Source organism: Procambarus clarkii, chromosome 56 (assembly GCF_040958095.1).
Source record: "Procambarus clarkii isolate CNS0578487 chromosome 56, FALCON_Pclarkii_2.0, whole genome shotgun sequence".
In the NCBI taxonomy this organism is placed as follows: Eukaryota; Metazoa; Arthropoda; class Malacostraca; order Decapoda; family Cambaridae; genus Procambarus; species Procambarus clarkii.
This window is the reverse complement of record NC_091205.1, coordinates 19,270,556-19,290,591: the sequence shown is the minus strand read 5'-3', so window position 1 is coordinate 19,290,591 and position 20,036 is coordinate 19,270,556. Positions and strand designations below refer to the sequence as shown.

The 20,036-nt window shown below is 43.1% G+C and overlaps 1 long non-coding RNA gene across 1 annotated transcript; it reads left to right on the top strand.

Moving 5' to 3' along the window:
- Positions 1–6,964: 6,964 nt before the first annotated feature.
- LOC138353098 (uncharacterized) lies at positions 6,965–19,180 on the top strand. Its single transcript, XR_011223047.1, has 2 exons — positions 6,965–14,224; positions 14,728–19,180. It is a non-coding gene; the product is annotated as an uncharacterized lncRNA (long non-coding RNA).
- Positions 19,181–20,036: the final 856 nt, after the last annotated feature.

Sequence of the window (20,036 nt, the reverse complement as noted above, 5' to 3'; positions counted from 1 at the left end):
TATGTTATTTTTGTTTCCTTTTTTAATAAGTAATGGACTGGGGTAAGACTCATCATGATAAGGTGCATAAATGTTCTGCGTGATGTACAACGTGCTGCTTGTAAAGGTTTGAAACTTGCAAATATTGAACATGTTCGGAACAAATCTCGGAAGAACAAGACAAAATAAAAAACTAAGTTATGAACAAATCCACAAGGGCCGTGACGAGGATTCGAACCTACGTCAGAGAGCATCCCAGACGATGCCTTAATCGACTTGAGCTACATGGTCAAGGGTGAAGAAGTAGACTGGCCTATTGACGTAGCTCGAGTGCATGGGGGAATTGTGTAAAACACTGGTTTGTGTCTCGGAGAGGCGGCAGGATCCAAGTAAGTTCAGTAGAACTTCTGATTTTAATTCTTTTGACCATGTTGTACCTCAGTCGATTAAGGCATCGTTTGGGATGCTCTCGGATGTAGGTTCGAATCCTCGTCACAGCCCTTGTGGATTTGTTCATTTGATGCATCACGTTATTGTGATGTCTGTAAACTAAGTTATATTAAATTTTTTGGCTTGATCTTTGACACTTGTTTGTCTTAGTCTCCCCATATCTCTTACCTCTGTGTTGAATCCTCTAAGGCCCTTACCCTCCTTGGGGTATTGTCCCATACTTCTTGGGGAGCAGATAGGCGCGCACTATTCACTTTACATTCGTCTCTTGTCCTGTCTAAGCTCTATTATGGTTGCCCTGCTTACTCGTCTGCTTCTCCTACTCTTCGCTGTCTTGATGCTTTGCACCTTACTGGGTTACGCCTCAGTTCTGGTGCCTTTCGTTAGACTCCCGTCTCAGCTTGTATGTTGACACTGGCTTTCCTATCTCTCCAGGACCGTCGTGACTGCTACTGTCTTCGCTATCTTGCGCGGTCCTTGCAACATCCTTTTTCTCGCCTCTGTTGTGCTTTAACTTTTACCCCTCCTGCGGTTCCTGTTCCTCTTCACCACCACCCTCTTTCTGTCCAGTTATCTTGCCTACAGGATTCACTTTCAGTTCGTATTTCTAATATTTCTACTCGTGTTGTTCCTTCTTTGTCTCCGTGAAGAGTCCCCCCTTCCGCAGTTTTGTACATCCTTAACCCGCATCACTAAAGCTTTTACCCCTCCTACGGTTCTAAAACGCCTTTTCCTTGAGCACTTTTCTTCTCACTCCTGCTCCGTTTCCATCTTCACCGATGGGTCTAAGTCTGCGGACGGTGTAGGCTACTCTGTTGTTTTTCCTGATTGCACTTATATGTTTCGCTTACCTCTGGAGACTAGCATCTTCACAGCGGAGCTTTATGCTATCCTCTATGCTCTTCGTCTCCTGCTTTCTCGTTGTCAATCTTCCTTTGTAGTTGTTGACTCTCTTGGTGTCCACGTGGCTTTTAGGTCCTTTAATCCGGTTCATCCAGTGGTTGTCGAGATCCAGCATTGGCTGTTTCTTGTTCACAGTAAATTTAAGTCGGTTGAGTTTCATTGGGTTCCCAGCCATATTGGTGTCTCTTTAAATGAGCGTGCAGATGCAGCCGCCAGGGAGCTGTCCGCTCTTGTCCCATCTCTCGTAAAGGTATTTCTTATTCCGACTTTTACTCTGTTATCCATTCCTCCATCCTTACCCGTTGGCAGGGTCATCTGTTACTGGTAACAAACTGTGTACTCTTAAGAGTTGTGTGTCCTCGTGGCCGTCCTTCTGCCACTGTAACCGACGATGGGAAACGGCTCTGGCGAGGTTGCGTATTGGCCATACACGCTTAACTCATGGTCACTTGATGGAGCGCCGCCCTGCTCCTTATTGTCCAAATTGCATTGTCCCCTCTTACGGTCATGCATATCCTTGTTGAATGTCCTGACTTCCAGAACGAGCATGTGTCTTGTTTTCCATCCGTTCCCCATGGTCGCTTGTCCCTAGATTTTTTTGTTTTTTTCTACCACAGACGTGGCCACACACTTACAATGCTAACCAGCATATATACATTTTCTTCTATCCTCCGTGGACAGGGTTAGAGATGTGTTAAACATATAGTTCAGGGGTTTATTGAACAATCAACCACAGAAGGTGATTCGGTGTTTTTAAAATGCTAAGCTAACCTACATACGTAAAAACATAGATACACAGATTTACGTATGCCCTACATAAAGTGTTCGATGTGTCTTTTACATAGTGTCATTAGTGTGCATTTACAAAGGTGAAATGTAATTCTGATCAGCTTCCATATGTACTTTATACACATACATATACATACACTAGTGTGCATTTAAGCACTTAATCACTGAAGGTGATTAAGGTGCTTTTACAAGCTCAGGTTATATAGTTACATCACATACATACCTTGTATAATTGGTACATTACATGGTCAATCTTGGGTACAAGTCCAATATATCAAGTGTTCCAGTACTCGTATAGTAATTACACAGTCCAGCATACCTTAGCACAGGAGGGCAAAAGTCAGTCAATATGGGACATTCTACAATATAATGTTCAAGGGAGTGCATGTTTTCTTTTTCACAAAGTTGACACATTGTGTACTCGACATTTGGGTTTTGAGAAAGCTGCCAGATACGTCTATATCCCAGGCGTATTCTGGCCACTATAACATCACATTGCCGGGTTCTTGTTCTATTAGTCCCATATGTGAATGTCTCCTCATGATATCTATCATAATATTTAATGGTACAACTTTCAGGTCTTTGTGAATTTGTTAGGTCGGTGAGATCTTCATTAGATATTTAAGTATTTTCTTTGTCATTGCTAATGAAACACCCATATCAATTTCTATCACTGGTTTTCTACAGGCTGTCGTTGCAAGCATATCAACAGTGTCATGCCTTGAGATGCCAACATGTGATGGTATCCATAGGAATTTAATTTCAAATCTGTTTTCTTTAGCAGCTAAATCATTCATTCGAATGTCACTGACTATTTTCTGGGTGTCACTACTATGTGCGTTCAATGCCAGGAGTGCAGTCTGCGAGTCACAGTATATAAGTCCACAGCCTTTGTCTTTTAAAAATTCAGTGGCAAGGTATATGCCTGCAAGTTCGGTTTGAGTTGTACTTGCCCAGTCATTGACACGCTTCATTGCTGTATGTGCGAGAGAAGATTGTTCAAATATATTACATGCACATCCGGTACATCGTCCACCTTCTTCTACAGAGCCGTCGGTATAGCACTGATACACATCGTTACCCATACTCTTGAGTACTTTCAGTGATGCTTTTCAGTGTTAACTGTTTTAATAATGTAGAGTGCACACTATCTTTCTTGGGCGCATTTACAAAATCAACTGATAGATCCCAGTTATCCCATGGAGTAATTGGTTGATTAATCATCGAGTTGGGTACATATTTAATATTTTGATGGAGTTGGCTACCTTTTAGAACCAAAATACATAATCAGATTTCGTTCTTCTTCTATAGACCTCAGGTGAGTGCAGCATATTAGAAAGTTTAGCTTGAAACTTCGTGTTGTCTAGATCTACTCAATGCCTTCACGCCGAAAACTGTGCTAATAGACAAAATTCTCTCGCTTATGGTAGGTAATTTTAACTCTGCTCTCATATTAACTATTCTTGTGGACTTTAGAGCCCCAAGGATGAGACGCATAGCTTCATTTTGCAACGTTTCAAGAGATTTCAGCTCTTTGTCAGTATACAGTGTGAGATGTAGAGCATTGTAGTCAATCACAGAGCGTATAAATGATACATAAAACATTCTAGCAAGTCTCACGTTAATTCCATGTTTGACACCAACAAGGACCTGCAAGGGCTTTAATCTCTCCCACAGTCTCCTCTTGAGAGTAGGTACCCAGGGTCGTTAATGGGGACACCAAGGTATCTGCAATTCTCGCAGTTCTCAAGTGCTCGCCCATCTATATGATAATTGTGGTGGAATACCACATGGAATGAGGGCACGAGTTTTCTGTACAGAGATAAGGAGGCCACATTCCTCAGCTCTAGTAGCAAAAGCATCGAGCAGAACTTGCATTCTAGACTCGGAGGCAGCCTGTAAACATATATCATCAGCATAACAAATGACAGTGTCTTCGTTATTAGTTGGAAGAACTTTAATAAGTTTATGCATCAAAACGTTGAACAACAAGGGGCTGAGGACCCCAGTTCAAAGTGTTTGCTCTCTGTGCTTTTAACACCATTAAACAAAACATGCTGTTCGATTAGACAAATAGCCCTTTATCCATTTCAGTAATTTTCCTTGTATTCTCAGCTCGGCAAGCTGTTCCAGTATGATTTCTCTGCTGTATCAAAAGCTGCTGCTAGGTCGATGAAGACTGTTTGAGGGGAAGCTTCAATATGTGCGAAGTACTCAGCAAAACAGTGTTGTGTACTGAGCCCAGGCATAAATCCAAGCAGTTGAGGTGACAGGTGCCCCTGTATACGATACATGAGTCGGTTAAGAACAATACGTTCAAGCACTTTACAAACACACGATGTTAGAGATATGGGTCTATAATTATCTGAGTGTGGTTTGGGGATGGGAACAATGACACTCTTTGTCCAAGCATCAGGTAATACTCCTTCACGTAAACTCATTCTGTACAACACTAACAGTGGATTACCTGGTACGTGTGAGACTAATCTCAGTAGACTGTAAGTAATACCGTCCTCTCCAGGAGCAGTTGATTTTCCCATCTTTAGTGCATGATTTAATTCCCATTCTGTTACATCATTAAGGTCCGACACGTCGATAGCTGTACAGTTGATTGACAGTCAAGAGGCAGGACCAACAAGCCACAGCTCAACCCCTGCAAGCACAACTAGGTGAGTACAACTAAGCAAGTACAAAGAGTGCTTTAAGTGCTTTCATAATCAAATTTAAGTTATAATGTTAAGCATCAAATATATACTATGTATCAAGGGGCAAAGTAGCAAGGCTTTATTGGCTTTAATATTTTAATTTTATCTAAATATTGTATGCTGTATTATTTTAGATACATTTTATTAGCTGAGTAGTTTACCTTTTATCATATTTAATTTTTAGAAATATTTATAGATTTTTAGTGTTTAGCACTGTATTGCAGCAGTGAGCATTGACATGACAGTAGAGGTATTTTATTCTGGAAATAACTCCTAAAGCTAACTGATCTGGTATTTAAGAAAATGAGTTTTCATCAGCAAACGTTATTGTCTTAAGTTACGATGTAAATTTGATCGAAAAATGCGACTCGACTTGCGATAGTGTTGTCGACTAACGATATTTGTTGGTACACGTTTGGGTCGACCGTGCACGTGGTTCTCGGTCACGCAGGCCAACCTGCCTCAGTTTACTAGAGCTGTCCACTTAGTGACGATCACGCCTATAAGAAATTCCATTTTTGTGGTGATTTTTTGCTTTTTGAACATAAAACTGATTATTATATATCACGCCATGGGTCCCAGAAAGTCAGTGGTAAGGTTCAACCTAAGAAAATAGTTGTGAGTTGAGGCAGTAGAGGATATACCTTCCTCATTAATAAGAAAATGTGTGAAGTATGGGAAGAACTGCAAAGTTTTGTTGAAAAAACTCGCCTAGATAAAGCTGTAGCAGGCCGTTACAGTGACAATGTGATGTCTTACTACAGACAAGTGTTAAAATGTAGGGAAAAACAAGTGTTTTTAGACAGATTCTTAGTAAGACAAGCAAGCAATGAATCACAAGCAGGTTCAAGTGGTATGCAGGCAAAACATGCCAGAGTGTATCCCAGAAAAGTCATCACTGCCTGATGTTATAATGGAAGGGGACTTCCCTTCCAAACGGTAACACCTCTCCTCCTCCACCCTCATCACCATCTTCCATACACCATCAAGAGTCCTCCATAAAGGTAAGATAAACATATGTACTATATTGTAGTTAGAGAACAAAATTGTATTCAGTATAAAATGTATTTGTAAGTTAATATTTTGGAAGGTGGGGAACGGATTAATTCAATTCCCTTTATTTCTTATGGGAAAAATCGCTTCGACTTAGGATATTTTGACTTACGATCTGTCTCTGGGAACGGATTACCATCGTAAGTCTAGGCCCCACTGTACTGTATCTACATTTGTGTTCACCATAGCAAACAACTAAGTTGGTATGCTGAATGGCAGCCCGCCACTGGCTACCACTCCCTCCCTCTCCTCGCCTAACTCATCAACATTCATACTCATACTATCATCACTAAATAATACCATGTACATATATATATTTATATTGACATTTTTAGGCTATTCATGCCCGTGCCACCTCTTGGGTGGCTTAATCTTCATCAATCAATCAATCGAGGCTCCGAACTTACACTTGGAACTCCCGAATACAGACGCCTCTCCAGCAAAATACTCAACACAAGGTATGCGGAATGCCTGCTGAATGATCCAAACTCCAAGTACATACTAAGGAACGAAGTAATCTTCGTTGAATGCGACGAAACCACATTGTCAAAGGACCTTTTCCCACCAGACTACGCCGATTACAAACATCAAATGATTACTCGAAGCAAGAAGAAAGAAGAAACACCAAATTGAAGAAGAAGAAGACACCACATGAAGACTGATTGTTTCCACCTTCAATGCTGAAGCACTGCCACCGCCGCCTTCCAGACCCGCCTCCAAGCCTAGCCAGTTGTTGGGTTGTTTGCAGCATCGACGTATTGCCACGCAGCTGGGTTTAGCCCTGGCACTTTTTCTTCAACTTCAGCATTTCCTCTCACCGACTACTCTTCAGCTGTCCCCACTTCAAGGCTCGCCCCAATGGGCATCTTCTCCTGTATTATTCAGATTCAGATTCAGGCTCCGCCTCACTCCGCCTGCCCTCGCCGTTGCCCTCGCAAAACTCACTGCTGCTCAGCGAGTCGTAAACACAGAAGTTTAGCCCGCTCAACTGTTCTCACAGCATGGACCCTACAACAGTTCCTCGCGACAACGACTCGGAGCGACCCGTTAGGGGCGTCCTGCCCTTCTCAACATTTAAGGTAGTTTTTGTGTTTTGTTGGCGCGCGGGACCAGTGTTTGTGTTGGCGCGTCAGACCAGTGTGTCTCTTTGTTGGCGCGCGCGCCCTGAAGCACGCCTGTTGGTTCAGCGTTGGTGACCAAATGCAGGTGCAGTGGTCCTAGAGGGGAAGGTGACCCTCGGTGTTATGGGGCACTGGGTTTTTCTCCAGTAGGTGGCTGTTATTTGAACCACACTCGGGAGGAGGCCTGTCCACCCCTACCCTCTCCTTCCCCATCTGCTCAGCCGCTCCCCACCCAGTCGACGTGAGGTATGCTGTTGGGCGACTTCTGTTATGCCGTTATTTATTATTTACGTTCTTTATATGTCCTTCCTTACAGTCTGACTGTTAGTCAGGGTGTGTTTCCTCACGCTACAATATTTACTGTAATTTTACCTTTGCTTTCGCCCCTAGCTTTAATTTTCATGGATTTGTATTTTCATAAGTTCCTTAATTTATTAATGAATTTAATGGTGGCAAGCTGCATGTTTCTTTTGCAGGCTTTTCATTCAGGTCTGTTTTAACTTTTGCTTATTGCCTATAAGTTATTAGGTAAAGTCAGCTAGGTTAGGCTAGCTGCCGAGTCACAGGCCTCTGGCCACCAGCTTTAAGTTTAATGGACTAGTTTTCCATAAGTTTCCTTAACTTATTAACGAATTTATTGCAGTGTCAAGCTCCCTGTTTCTTTTGCAGGTTGTACATTTAGTTTTATTTAATTTTAGCTTATTGCCTATAAGTTATTAGGGAAAGTCAGCTAGGTTAGGCTAGCTGCTGTGTCACAGGCCTCTGGCCCCTAGCTTTGTTTTCATGGACCTGTTTTCCCACAAGTTTCCTTAATTTACTACTGAAATTTATGCAGTGTTAAGCTGCATGTTTCTTTAGCTGGATTTAAATTTAGGTTTGTTTTAACTTCTGGTCTTTGCCTTTAAGTTAGTAGGTAAAGTTAGCTAGGTTAGGCAAGCTGCTGTGTCACAGGCCTCTGGCCCCTAGCTTTGTTTTCGTGGACTTGTTTTCCCACAAGTTTCCTTAATTTACTACTGAAATTTATGCAGTGTTAAGCTGCATGTTTCTTTAGCTGGATTTAAATTTAGGTTTGTTTTAACTTCTGGTCATTGCCTTTAAGTTAGTAGGTAAAGTTAGCTAGGTTAGGCTAGCTGCAGTGTCACAGGCCTCTGGCCCCTAGCTTCGTTTTCTGGATTTGTTTCCATAAGTTTCCTCATTTTATTATTGAATTTTATGCAGTGTCAAGCTGCGTGTTTCTTTAGCTGGTTTTACATTTAGGTTGTTTTAACTTTTGGTCCTATAAGTTATTAGGTAAAGTCAGCTAGGTTATGCTAGCTGCTGTGTCTCAGGCCTCCGGCCTCTAGCTTTAAATTTTCTTGGACTTGTGTTTTCCATAAGTTTCCTTAATTTATTATTGAATTTAATGCAGTGTCAAGCTGCATGTTTTCTTTTGCAGGTTTTACACTTAGGTTTGTGTAACTTTGCTTGCCTATAAGTTATTAGGTAAAGTCGGCTAGGTTAGGCTAGCTGCAGTGTCTCAGGCCTCTGGCTCCTAGCTTTGTTTCATGGACTTGTTTTCCATAACTTTCCTTTATTAATGAATTTTATGCAGTGTCAAGCTGCATGTTTTCTTTAGCTGGTTTTACATTTGTTTGTTTAACTTTTGCTATTGCCTTTAAGTTATTATGTAAAGTCAGCTAGGTGATGCTAGCTGCTGTGTCACAGGCCTCCGGCCTCTAGCTTTAAGTTTTTATGGACTTGTTTTCCATAAGTTTCCTTAATTTATTAATGAATTTTATGCAGTGTCAAGCTGCTAGTTTCTTTGCTGGTTTTACATTCGTTTGTTTAACCTCTGCTTTGCCTTTAAGTTATTATGTAAAGTCAGCTAGGATGTGATAGTTGTCGGGATCGGGCCCTTGCCTCTTGCTTTAAGTTTCTTCTGGCCCTGCATTTATGTTTAGTTTCCTCAGCAAATGTCCTGCATTTTACATTGCCCTTGCTGCATGTTTTTACTTTACTGGTTTACAATTGTTTAACTTATGCTTCACCTTTAAGTAAAGTCAGCTAGGATGTCCTAGTTGCTGTCTTCGGGCCTCATGCCTCTCCCTTTAAGTTTATCTCGGACTCGTATTGATTAGTTCCATCAGCAATTTATTACTAATTATGCATTGCCTAAGTGCATGTCATTTTACTTACTGTTTTACCTTTATACTTGTTTCCTTGACTTTGTCAAAGTTATTAAGTACTGACGCTAGACAGTACCAGTTTCGTTTACCAGTACCAGTAAACGTTTTTACAGTCGTTTTGTCTGCCCGGTGTAGCCCAGAAGAATCTGCAGCCTCCCGGCTGCTGGCTTATCCAGACATGTGTGGCCTCCCAGGACGCTGGTTATCAGACGTATTGTCTGCTCGGTGTAGCCCGGAATATACTGCGGCCTTCCAGGCCGCTGGTTATCAGACGTATTGTCTGCTCAGTGTAGCCCGGAAGATACTGCTGCTTCCCAGGCCGCTGGTTTATTCAGACGTTTAGTCTGCCCAACGTAGCCAGGAAGGTTGACAGCCGCTGCCGTCTTAGCTGACTGCGTTCAGGGGCTGCTCCCCAGCCGACGTCCTTCCTGCGATGAGTTAAGCCGACGTCCTTCCTGCGATGAGTTAAGCCGACGTCCTTCCTGCGATGAGTTAAGCCGACGTCCTTCCTGCGATGAGTTAAGCCGACGTCCTTCCTGCGATGAGTTAAGCCGACGATGTTCTACAGGTATTATATTTATATTGGTCATATAAATACACGGCCTTTCTGGCCGCGGGTTTATCCAGACGTGTTGTCTGCCGGTGTAGCCCGGAATCTACTGCGGCCCCCCAGGCCGCTGGTTTCTCCAGACGTTTTGTCTGCCCAATGTAGCCACGAAGGTTGTCATAGCCGCTGCCGTCTTCGCTGTCTGCGCTCGGGGGTTCATGTCCAGCCGACGTTCTTCCTGTGGTGAGTTAAGCTGGCGATGTTATTCAGGTATCTTATTTACATTGGCCATATAAATATGTGGTCTTTCAGGCCGCTGGTTTATCCAGACGTGTTGTCTGCCTGGTAGCCCGGAAGTCACAGTGGGGCCCCCCCCCCCAGGCCGCTGGTTTATCCAGACGTTTCATCTGCCGGTGTAGCCCGGAACGTTTCCACAGCCACCGACTGTGGAAACTTACAAGTGTTAATCCCGTTTCTCTAACGAATTATAGTCCAGCTTTATTTTGAGCATACTTTGTTTTGCAATTTATAATTATTTATGTTATAATTGTATTAATTGTAATTATGTTATAATAGCACAGTTTGCCTAGTTTCCTCAGTTACAGTACTTTCGTTTGGCTCTTGCAGTTATTCACGTCGCTTATTTGGTTATATTTATGTTATGCATCTCCTCCGTTCCCTTAATGTAATATGGCTATATTTCCACGCCGATTGTATACCCTTATTTTGTACTTGCAGATACCACGTGCCATGCCTTGCCCTATTCATAATTATGTTCTACATCTCGGCGCTAACATGCCTCCTGTTTCAGGTTACCTCGGACTTTCTTTCCCAATCAGCCTCCTTAATTTACTCCGACAGTTGATGCGTTGCTCATGTCGCATGTTTATTTTTGCGTTGCTGTGTCCAGTATGCTTGCCCACTTTTACCCTGCCTTACGTCATCAAGTAAAGACAGCCAGGATGTGCTATTTGCAGAGTTACCAAGTAATTTATTAAGTAAAGTCAGACAGGCAGTGCTAGTTGCAGAGTTACTAAGTAAATTATTAAGTAAAGCCAGCCAGGATGTGCTATTTGCAGAGTTCCTAAGAATTTTAAGTAAAGTCAGACAGGATGTGCTATTTGCAGTATTCGCGGGCCCTTATTTTAGCTTCACGTCTCCTGGCCCTGCATTTTTGCCTAGTTTCATCGGTAGTTACAGTAGTTTATGCTTAGCTTTGCAGTTTAGTTTCCTCAGTGGTTACAGTATTTACGCTTGGCTCTTGCAGTTTATTCACGTTACTTATCAGGTTATATTTGTTATGCTTTCCCTCCGTTCTCTTAATGTAAAAATGGTTATATATGCACGCCGATTGTATACCCTTATTTTGTACCTGCAGACTTCACGTGCCATGACTTGCCCTATTCAGGTGACCTGGACAGGGGGGTGGCCCCCACGTTGCCTGGGGCACGGTACACTCCAGCAGATGGCGGCGTCGAAGCGTCGTCGGGAACGTCGTATATTTAATGATATCCCGTTCTTTGCCTTCCTAAGACAATGTAAATTAAGATTTTATACGCTTATATGGAAGGTTTCTTATTTTGTACTGGCAGACATCTCGCGACATGCCTTGCCCTTCCTCTTAATTACGTTCTACATTTCAGCACTAACATGCCTCCTGCTTTCAGATTACCACGGATTCCTTTTCCCAAACAGCCTACCTTAATTTACTCCGACAGTTGATGCTTTGCTCATGTCGCATGTTTAATTTTGCGTTGCTGTGTTCAGTATGTTTGTTCATTTTCCTTGCCTTACGTCATTACGTAAGGTCAGCCAGGATGTGCTATTTGCAGAGTTACTAAGTAAATTATTAAGTCAGCCAGGATGTGCTATTTGCAGAGTTCCTAAGTAAATTATTAAGTAAAGTCAGCCAGGATGTGCTATTTGCAGAGTTACTAAGTAAATTATTAAGTAAAGTCAGCCAGGATGTGCTATTTGCAGAGTTACTAAGTAAATTATTAAGAAGTCAGCCAGGATGTGCTATTTGCAGAGTTACTAAGTAAATTATTAAGTCAGCCAGGATGTGCTATTTGCAGAGTTACTAATTACTAATTACTAGTCTTTTGCTGGGCCACCTTTATGCTTCTCCCCTTCCTGTCTAGGTATGTTTAGGTATGGCTAGCGGTGCGCGAGCCGCGGCTTATCGGTTCCTCCTACGTCTGCGTGTCTGTTAATTTTGTTATTGTTGGACTCGCAATTTGATTTGTATTTATTACGGAAAAATTTTTCTCCCGCAATTTACTCTTTGTTTAAGTTTCACGTTCAATTTGTTATTAAGGGACTATCAATTAGGATTTGTATTAATCTATTGCTTTGCCTCTGTGCCTTTAAGTTATTTTCAGCTAAGGTACGCTAGTTGCAGTGCATTCGGGTGGCCCCCCCCCCCCCACAATTTTTTTTTCTCCTCCGGTTATTTCGTCCTATTACACTCGTTTCCCTCATTATATATTCTATTCTGAATTTTGTGCATTATATCTGACCACCCATTCTTCATCGTATCGACAGTACATTAACACTTTCGCGCTCCGTGGAAACTCGCGGTTGACAGGGGGATCGTGGCCCCTCCGTGCGGGTAAGCGCGCGGTGACACTCAAATGTGTATACTCGTTCCAGTTTTCTCACCTTAATTCTCGCGCTACGTCGCTCATTCTGGTATCATTGTGTTCGCAATTAAATTCTCTACAGGTGTGTATAAATATAATGTCCAAAAGCCTAGCGTGACTCCCAACAGCAAAGCGTAAAGTCGGCAAAAACGCACAAAATCAGTAACATGTGCATTCTCGTTCCATTTTTTTACCTTAATTCTCGTGCTACGTCGCTCATTTTGGTATCATTGTGTTCGCAATTAAATTCCCTACAGATGTGTATGAATAAAATGTACAAAAGGCTGGAGTGCCTCCCCGCAGAAAAGCCTAAAGTTACCCATGAACGAGCACCATTTTGTACATTGCAACCTAATGTTCAACTCGTTCAATTTGATAACATCAAATTTCGTGCTACGTCGCTCGTTTTGGTATCAAATTGTTCGCAATAAAAAGGCGATTATTTTAAAACTAGTCCCAGAATAATAGAGCAATAACTGGATTTTTAACAAATATTTTAATTCTGGACGCTAATCATCACAAATTTATTTATATCTTTCCAGTGTTCTGACATAAATATTTGTGTTACATCTTTCATTTTGGTATCAAATTGTTCGCAATAAAAAGGCGCACATTTTAAAACAAGTCCCAAGATAATAGGACAATAAATAGAATTTTAACAAATATTTTAATATTCAGACCATAGACCTATTTATAATATTTCAAGTGTTTGGACATCAAGTTTCATGTTATATCTTTGATTTTGGTATCAAATTGTGTGCAATCTAAAGGCGCTTATTTTAAAACCACTACCAGATTGATCTGATAAAATTTAAATTTTTAAAAAATATTGTAATGAGTGACTCAGTATTGCGTCGTTGGAACACATTCAGTAGAAAAATAAATGACGAATTATTCAGTCTGTGGAACGCGAAAGTGTTAAGTTACATTTGGATGCTACCGAGAAGTTTAGCATGGCCTCGCGCACGGTGTCATGCAAAAAACTGGCCATTCGGCCTTCCTTTCGGCAAGCTCAAGCCAGTCAGTTAGCATGACGTCGGCCAGCTTGTGGTTGGCCAGCGCACCCAGCATGCTGTTGGCCATAGGTCGCTAACGTTCTTTGGCCATCCGGCCTTCTGGGCTATTTTACTCTTCTTGTTCCTTCGCCATTGTTGTTTCCTACTACGTAATAGTATTCTATTTAATTTTACCTCATCTATCATTAGGTTAGGGGCCCCTTACCTCCAACCGCTATTCCTTCCACTGCGCTCTGGCCGCTTGGCGCTCAATGCCGGTTTCTTCTGTTCCCTTTATTCGCAGCCACGACAAGCCGGAACCCCCCCCCCTTCACACCCTACTGCGGCGAGGAAGAGAACGCGAGCCGGATATTCCTCTGATCACCATCAACGCACGCAGTGGTGCCGGGATGCAGCCGCCCAGGGCCTACGTTAATACTATTATCTTCTCTTTATTTGCTGGGCTATATGGCAGTATTAATATTACTCCGTACCGTTACTGTCATTCCAGTATTATTTTATTAAAATATAAATTGTTATTATGGTTTGGCGTTGCTTTCTTAATTTCTTCCATTCTGCGGCACTTGCCGTCATCTGTTATTTACGATATTACATTGTATTCTTCATTGTACGATTATTTACGACATTGTATTCTTATTATTATCCTTATTAGTTACTGAATGGCAGCTCCCTGCCGTCGATTTCACTTTGCTCCTGTTCTAAAGATGTTGCCGAAGTTCACGGCGTACTAGCTGCGGCTCGCAGACGCTCATTGACAACACAAGACTACACTCAGCGGCCACTCAAGGCAGACTCCTTGGCTTCTATCCAGCCCAATCACCCGTCTGGAGGCAGAGATGGGATAGAGACCAAGGGTAATGTTCCCCGCTCACATTCTACATCCGATTAGGACACAAGCATGTTATAGATTTGGCTTTAAGAATTGGTTCTTATTCCATTTTATTGTTTATGTATATGTTGCTTAGTTGTTATACCCTTTCTTGGTATATGTATTGTTTATATTCAAGATTTATAGTGTTTCGTCTTACCCTGTTATAGTTGCTTTGTGCCTCCTTGCTGTTCTCCTACCGGTTTTCTCCCAACTTTGCTCTTAGCAAAGGTACTTCCCCCTTCCGTTTGCTGGAAGATTCTTAGATTTGTTAGCCCCCCTTCATTGCTACAGTATAATTATTCGGATGCTCTTTATTCATCCAGGATTGTTAATTAAGGTTTCTCTTAATTCCTGCTGCCGGGCTCCCTCCCCCGTTTTTCGTCTCCGTATTGATTCAGCTAGGGTTTCCCTCTCGTCTGTGCTCTTGCCTGTCACGATAACACTGCACGCCGCTTCTGCCCACCCTTACTGCCTTATATCTTTCAGCCCGGGGGAGGTGAGCTACGCGACAAAAAATCGACGCACGCTCCGACTGGACCAGGTATCGCTTACATGGTCAGGAATCAACACTCTTCGGATCCTACAAGCACAGATCCTACAAGCGCTCCTGTCACCAGGCGAGATTTCTCCAGGATCCTACGCGCTGCCCTCTCGGCGCTAGGCTTGACTTCAGATGACTATGCTCCGCACCCAGCTGTCTCGGGACGGGCTCGCCACATCAGAAATAATGGCAAACGGCAGGCGGAAGAGTAGTGCTCACATCCTACGTCAGACGGGACGTTGTTGCTCTGCTACATTGAGTGCCTCACGCGGCCAGCTGGCACTCGCCCTTCGGGGGGGGGGTCCGGCCGCTGGCCTGCGGTGGGGGTGCAGCGCCGGTCCCCAAGTGTCCCGCTGTCCGCAGCTAATACTTTGCCCAGTCTAGGTGCTAGTAAGCCCTACTTGTAGTCACACCCCCTTCTCCTTATCCATTAGGTCTTTTACGGCCTCTTGGCCGGGTACATTACGTGTTATGTGGTCTCTCACTTATTAGTTATTCTTTGTGTCCTGCCTGTTATATCCTAGTGTTATATAATTACTACACATTTGCACTCGGCCTTAATTCTAGTACCAGTTAACCTTTAGGTTTCTGCAGAATTAGTTTCCATGTCACTATAGGCTAAGGTCTCATACTTACTACGGGTGTACCTTTTAAGTTAAATCTAGTCCTTGGAATTGTTACTGTTAATTCTTACTTTATATATTTACTTTATATATTTACTTTATATATTTTAATATAAACGTTATATATTCCTTAAATTATATTTGAAACTTTGTATATTTACATGTTCAATATTAAGTTTTATATAATATCAACTTTGTTAAGTCTATAATATAAACCGTGTTTAATATAAACTTTATATAATTACTTACTTTATGTGAACTTTATATATTTACATGTTCTGCAGAATTTAATCTTCAATAAACTTTAACGCCCCATACTGCCAGTATCTTTCTTCCCCTGGTCAGAAAATGGTCACTGCTTGCATCACAAGCGGGGATGTTTCTGGCGGGGGAGAAAGAAACAATTGCGCAGCCCGTCCCGCGGCGTTGCACGGGCAGTTTGGGGCCGTATTAAATACGGGCGCAAACGGGGCTCCGCCTCACTCCGCCTGCCCTCGCCGCTCTTTTGTCAAGGTTTCCGTCAGATGTCAAGGACAGTCAGATGTCAAAGTCAAGGACAAGTGAACAAGCAAACTGTGACACAGCGGACGCGAAGATTGAACGTACGACATGCACAAGGCTACGAATGCCTGAGTAAAGTTAGGCTGGGGCAAAGTGAATCCGAGGTGATCTGAAAGCAGAGGCATGTCGGAGCTGAAATGTAGAACATAAATATGAATAAGGGCAAGGCATGTCGCGGGAAGTCTGCTGGAGGATACCGTGCCCCAGGCAACATGGGGGCCACCCCCCTGTCCAGGGCACGGCCCCTGGAACTGGACGCCGAGGACTTAACGGACATAACGAAGTCATCCTGGATTGCCGGCGGCAACGCCGAACCCAGGGCCTGTGGTGCGTACCGTTAGACGTAAACCTGCCGTCGTCGTCGAGCTGATCTCGTGTCCTTGCTCCAACGCCGGCGTCTCCCTCCGACGAAGAAGAACAACAGACGACACAGGCGGACGGGCAGGCGGACGAACGATGAACTTACGACGTAGGAGGAATCCTTGCTACAACGGACGTGCAGGGCGCTTAAGTCAAACACACCAGGCTACACTGGCCGGGCGGGAGCGCCTGGGAACCAACCTGCCGGCAACACCGGCCAGACGGAGGACATGGAGTAACGGTCCTGGCTACCCCCCAGGCAAGCAGGGCAAGTGCTTGAGGGCCTGGACGGCGGAAAGCTTGAAATAACACACCGGGCAACACCGGCCAGACGTACGTCTGGGGACTACATGCCGGACTTACACCGGCCGACGGACGTCTGGGGACATCTTGATCGGCGCCACTCTGGGGAAGACGTACCTGGGGACTCCGGGACACCGAAGGGCCTGGGGCTAACACCCCGGGCAACACGGCCGGGCGAGACGCCCGAGGGCGACGTGCCTAGCAGAGAACACACCACACACGGCAAGGACCCCGTGGCCTACCAACCACGCGCTGCCACACGGCATGCTCAGGGCCTAGACGAAAAGGGGAGGGGGGGGGGCGCACACAGGCGCGGCCGTACGGGCGCAAGGCGGCCCGAGCCCCGACGTGGGAAGCCGTGGCGCAAAGCCACGTGGATTAGCACCCAAAAGGGAACAGGAAGGGCGGGACACAGCCCAACCGAGCGCGCCACGGAACGCCGTGCCACGTGGCAGCACGACCAGGCGTGTGCCCCGTAGCAGGCCCGGGCGGAGGGCTGGACCTGTCCACGAGTCGTCGCCAGGGGCGACGCTTGTCCGCTCAGGGAGACCCGACCCCTGGGGACATCCCAGGGAAGCCGGAAGACCGGCAACCGGGATCACCCGAGGGAAAACAGGAAAACTTAAATTCTGCAGAACATGTAAATATATAAAGTTCACATAAAGTAAGTAATTATATAAAGTTTATATTAAACACGGTTTATATTATAGACTTAACAAAGTTGATATTATATAAAACTTAATATTGAACATGTAAATATACAAAGTTTCAAATATAATTTAAGGAATATATAACGTTTATATTAAAATATATAAAGTAAGAATTAACAGTCAGGGACATCGCCGTTTACAGTAATTGGCATATTTTCGGTATAAAAAGTCGTAATTTGAAACTGAAAATAGGTGCAGAGAGTCAGAATTCAGCTCAAAAATCACGCTCGGGAGTCAAATTTCCGGCATTTCAGACATTTTAAAAACTGCAGGGGGGTTTGGGCAAAATATGACCCATCGCCGTTTAATCCAGTTCATCCGGTGGTCGTCGAGATTCAACATTGGATGTTTATCTCCAGTAAATTTAAATCCGTAGAGATTTGCTGGGTCCCCAGCCATATTTGTGTTTAAATGAGCGTGCGGATGCTGCCGCTAGGGAAGCTGTCTGCTCTTGTCCCATCTCCTGTAAAGGCATTCCTTATTCCGACTTTTATTCGGTTATTCATTCCTCCATCCTTGCCCGTTGGCAGGATTGGAGGAATGTTGTCTTCTGTTGTTGGTAACAAACTGCGTACTCGTAGTGTAGTGTCTCCCCGTGGCCCTCCTACCACCGTAACCAGCGGTGGGAAACGGCTCTAGCAAGGTTGCGTATTGGCCCTACGCGCCTAATTCACGGTCACTTAATGGAGTGCCGCCCTGCTCCTTATTGTCCAAATTGCACTGTCCCTCTTACAGTTGTGCATATCCTTGTTGAATGTCCTGACTTCCAGGACGAGTGTGTATCTTGCTTTCCGACCGTGCCTCGCAGTCACTTGTCCCTCAATGGAATTCTTGGTGAATCAGATGCTTTTAATATCGTTCACCTTATGCATTTCTGTTCTCGTATTTGCATCCTTGGTGATATTTAGCGGCCTCTGATTATTCCACACATTTGATGGTGCTACATAGCCTTCCTGGTTTGGTGCCTTCTTTTTGATAATTGCATAAACTTCCCGGTTTGGTGCCCTCTTGATAATTACCTTACATAGCCTTCCCGGTTTGGTGCCTTCTTTTGATAATTACTTGCCCTGTAATGTTTAATATTGAAAGTTCTGCAGTGTTTCTAAAATAAGTACAATGTGTAATGTTACATACAGTAGTTGCAGTGTAAACAGTGGTTATGTTACCAACAATTATAAATAAATTCTAGGGTCTCTGTAATCTTTCTGGGATGGCTAATATGGTGGCTCCTTTGTGGTGCTACTTAGAAAGCTCTCCCAGTTTAATCCACACTACATCCTTGCAAGATATTGTAAGCCTGCCAGAGGCACCCCCCCCCCCCTGCTGAAGAAATACAAGCAGCAGGGGATTCTTCATTGTCCCTAAAAAAAAAAAAAATGGGGGGGGACCTAAACATAGAATCTACAAAGTAAACACAGCATAGAAAATGAGGCCATGATGCCACAAAACAGAGAACTCAATCATGAAGCAGTTCACTTATTAGTCCCACCTGCACGTTACAAAGGGACTACTCGACTTCCTCAGTCCTTTAGCCTCGAATCTGTCATTTAGCCAGGAAGACGAGAAAACCAAAGCCTCTGAATGGGGAAGGGAGGGTCTCAAGGACCCATCAAAGGCTCTTCATAACATTCGTTGCCGTTTTTTTGCACTACGTAACTCGGGACAATTATAGGATGTACAAAAAACTTCCTGCAGGTTTTTTGTAGAATAGGTGACTGCATGGCTACGAATACATTTAACTTTGAGTTACGTTTCAGGTGCGTGTGAGCTAGCAAGCCTTTTTTCATTACCCTTGCATTATTGTGCATGAATGTTCCCATGATAATAAATAGGTACATGAACCAATTTGTATTATTAAATTCCCACAAATGAAGACTAGTGTTTACAAGGATATGTAAAAAGTACCTATTTGAATAGGTAGTACCTATTCAAATAGGTAGTACCTATTCAAATAGGTAGTACCTATTCAAATAGGTAGAATATGTACGCATTTGCAATAATAAAGTCCAACAAATGTGGAAAACAACTTGGATAAGGATAGAAAAAGTACCTATTTGAATAGGTAGAAAGTACCTATTTGAATAGGTACTACCTATTCAAATAGGTACTACCTATTTGAATAGGTATATGTTCAAATTTGCAAGTTTGTTCAAGTTTGCAATAATAGTCCAACTTAGAACAGTAATTTTCACAAGGAGAGAAAAAGTACCTATTTGAATAGGTAGAAAGTACCTATTTGAATAGGTACTACCTATTTGAATAGGTATATGTTCAAATTTGCAAGTTTGCAATAATAGTCAAACAAACTTAGAACACAGTAATTTTCACAAGGATAGAAAAAGTACCTATTTAAATAGGTAGAAAGTACCTATTTGAATAGGTACTACCTATTTGAATAGGTATATGTTCAAATTTGCAAGTTCAAGTTTGCAATAATAGTCCAACAAACTTAGAACAGTAATTTTCACAAGGATAGAAAAAATTTGAATAGGTAGAAAGTACCTATTTGAATAGGTACTACCTATTCAAATAGGTACTACCTATTTGAATAGGTATATGTTCAAATTTGCAAGTTTGTTCAAGTTTGCAATAATAGTCCAACTTAGAACAGTAATTTTCACAAGGATAGAAAAAGTACCTATTTAAATAGGCAGAAAGTACCTATTTGAATAGGTAGTACCTATTTGAATAGGTAGT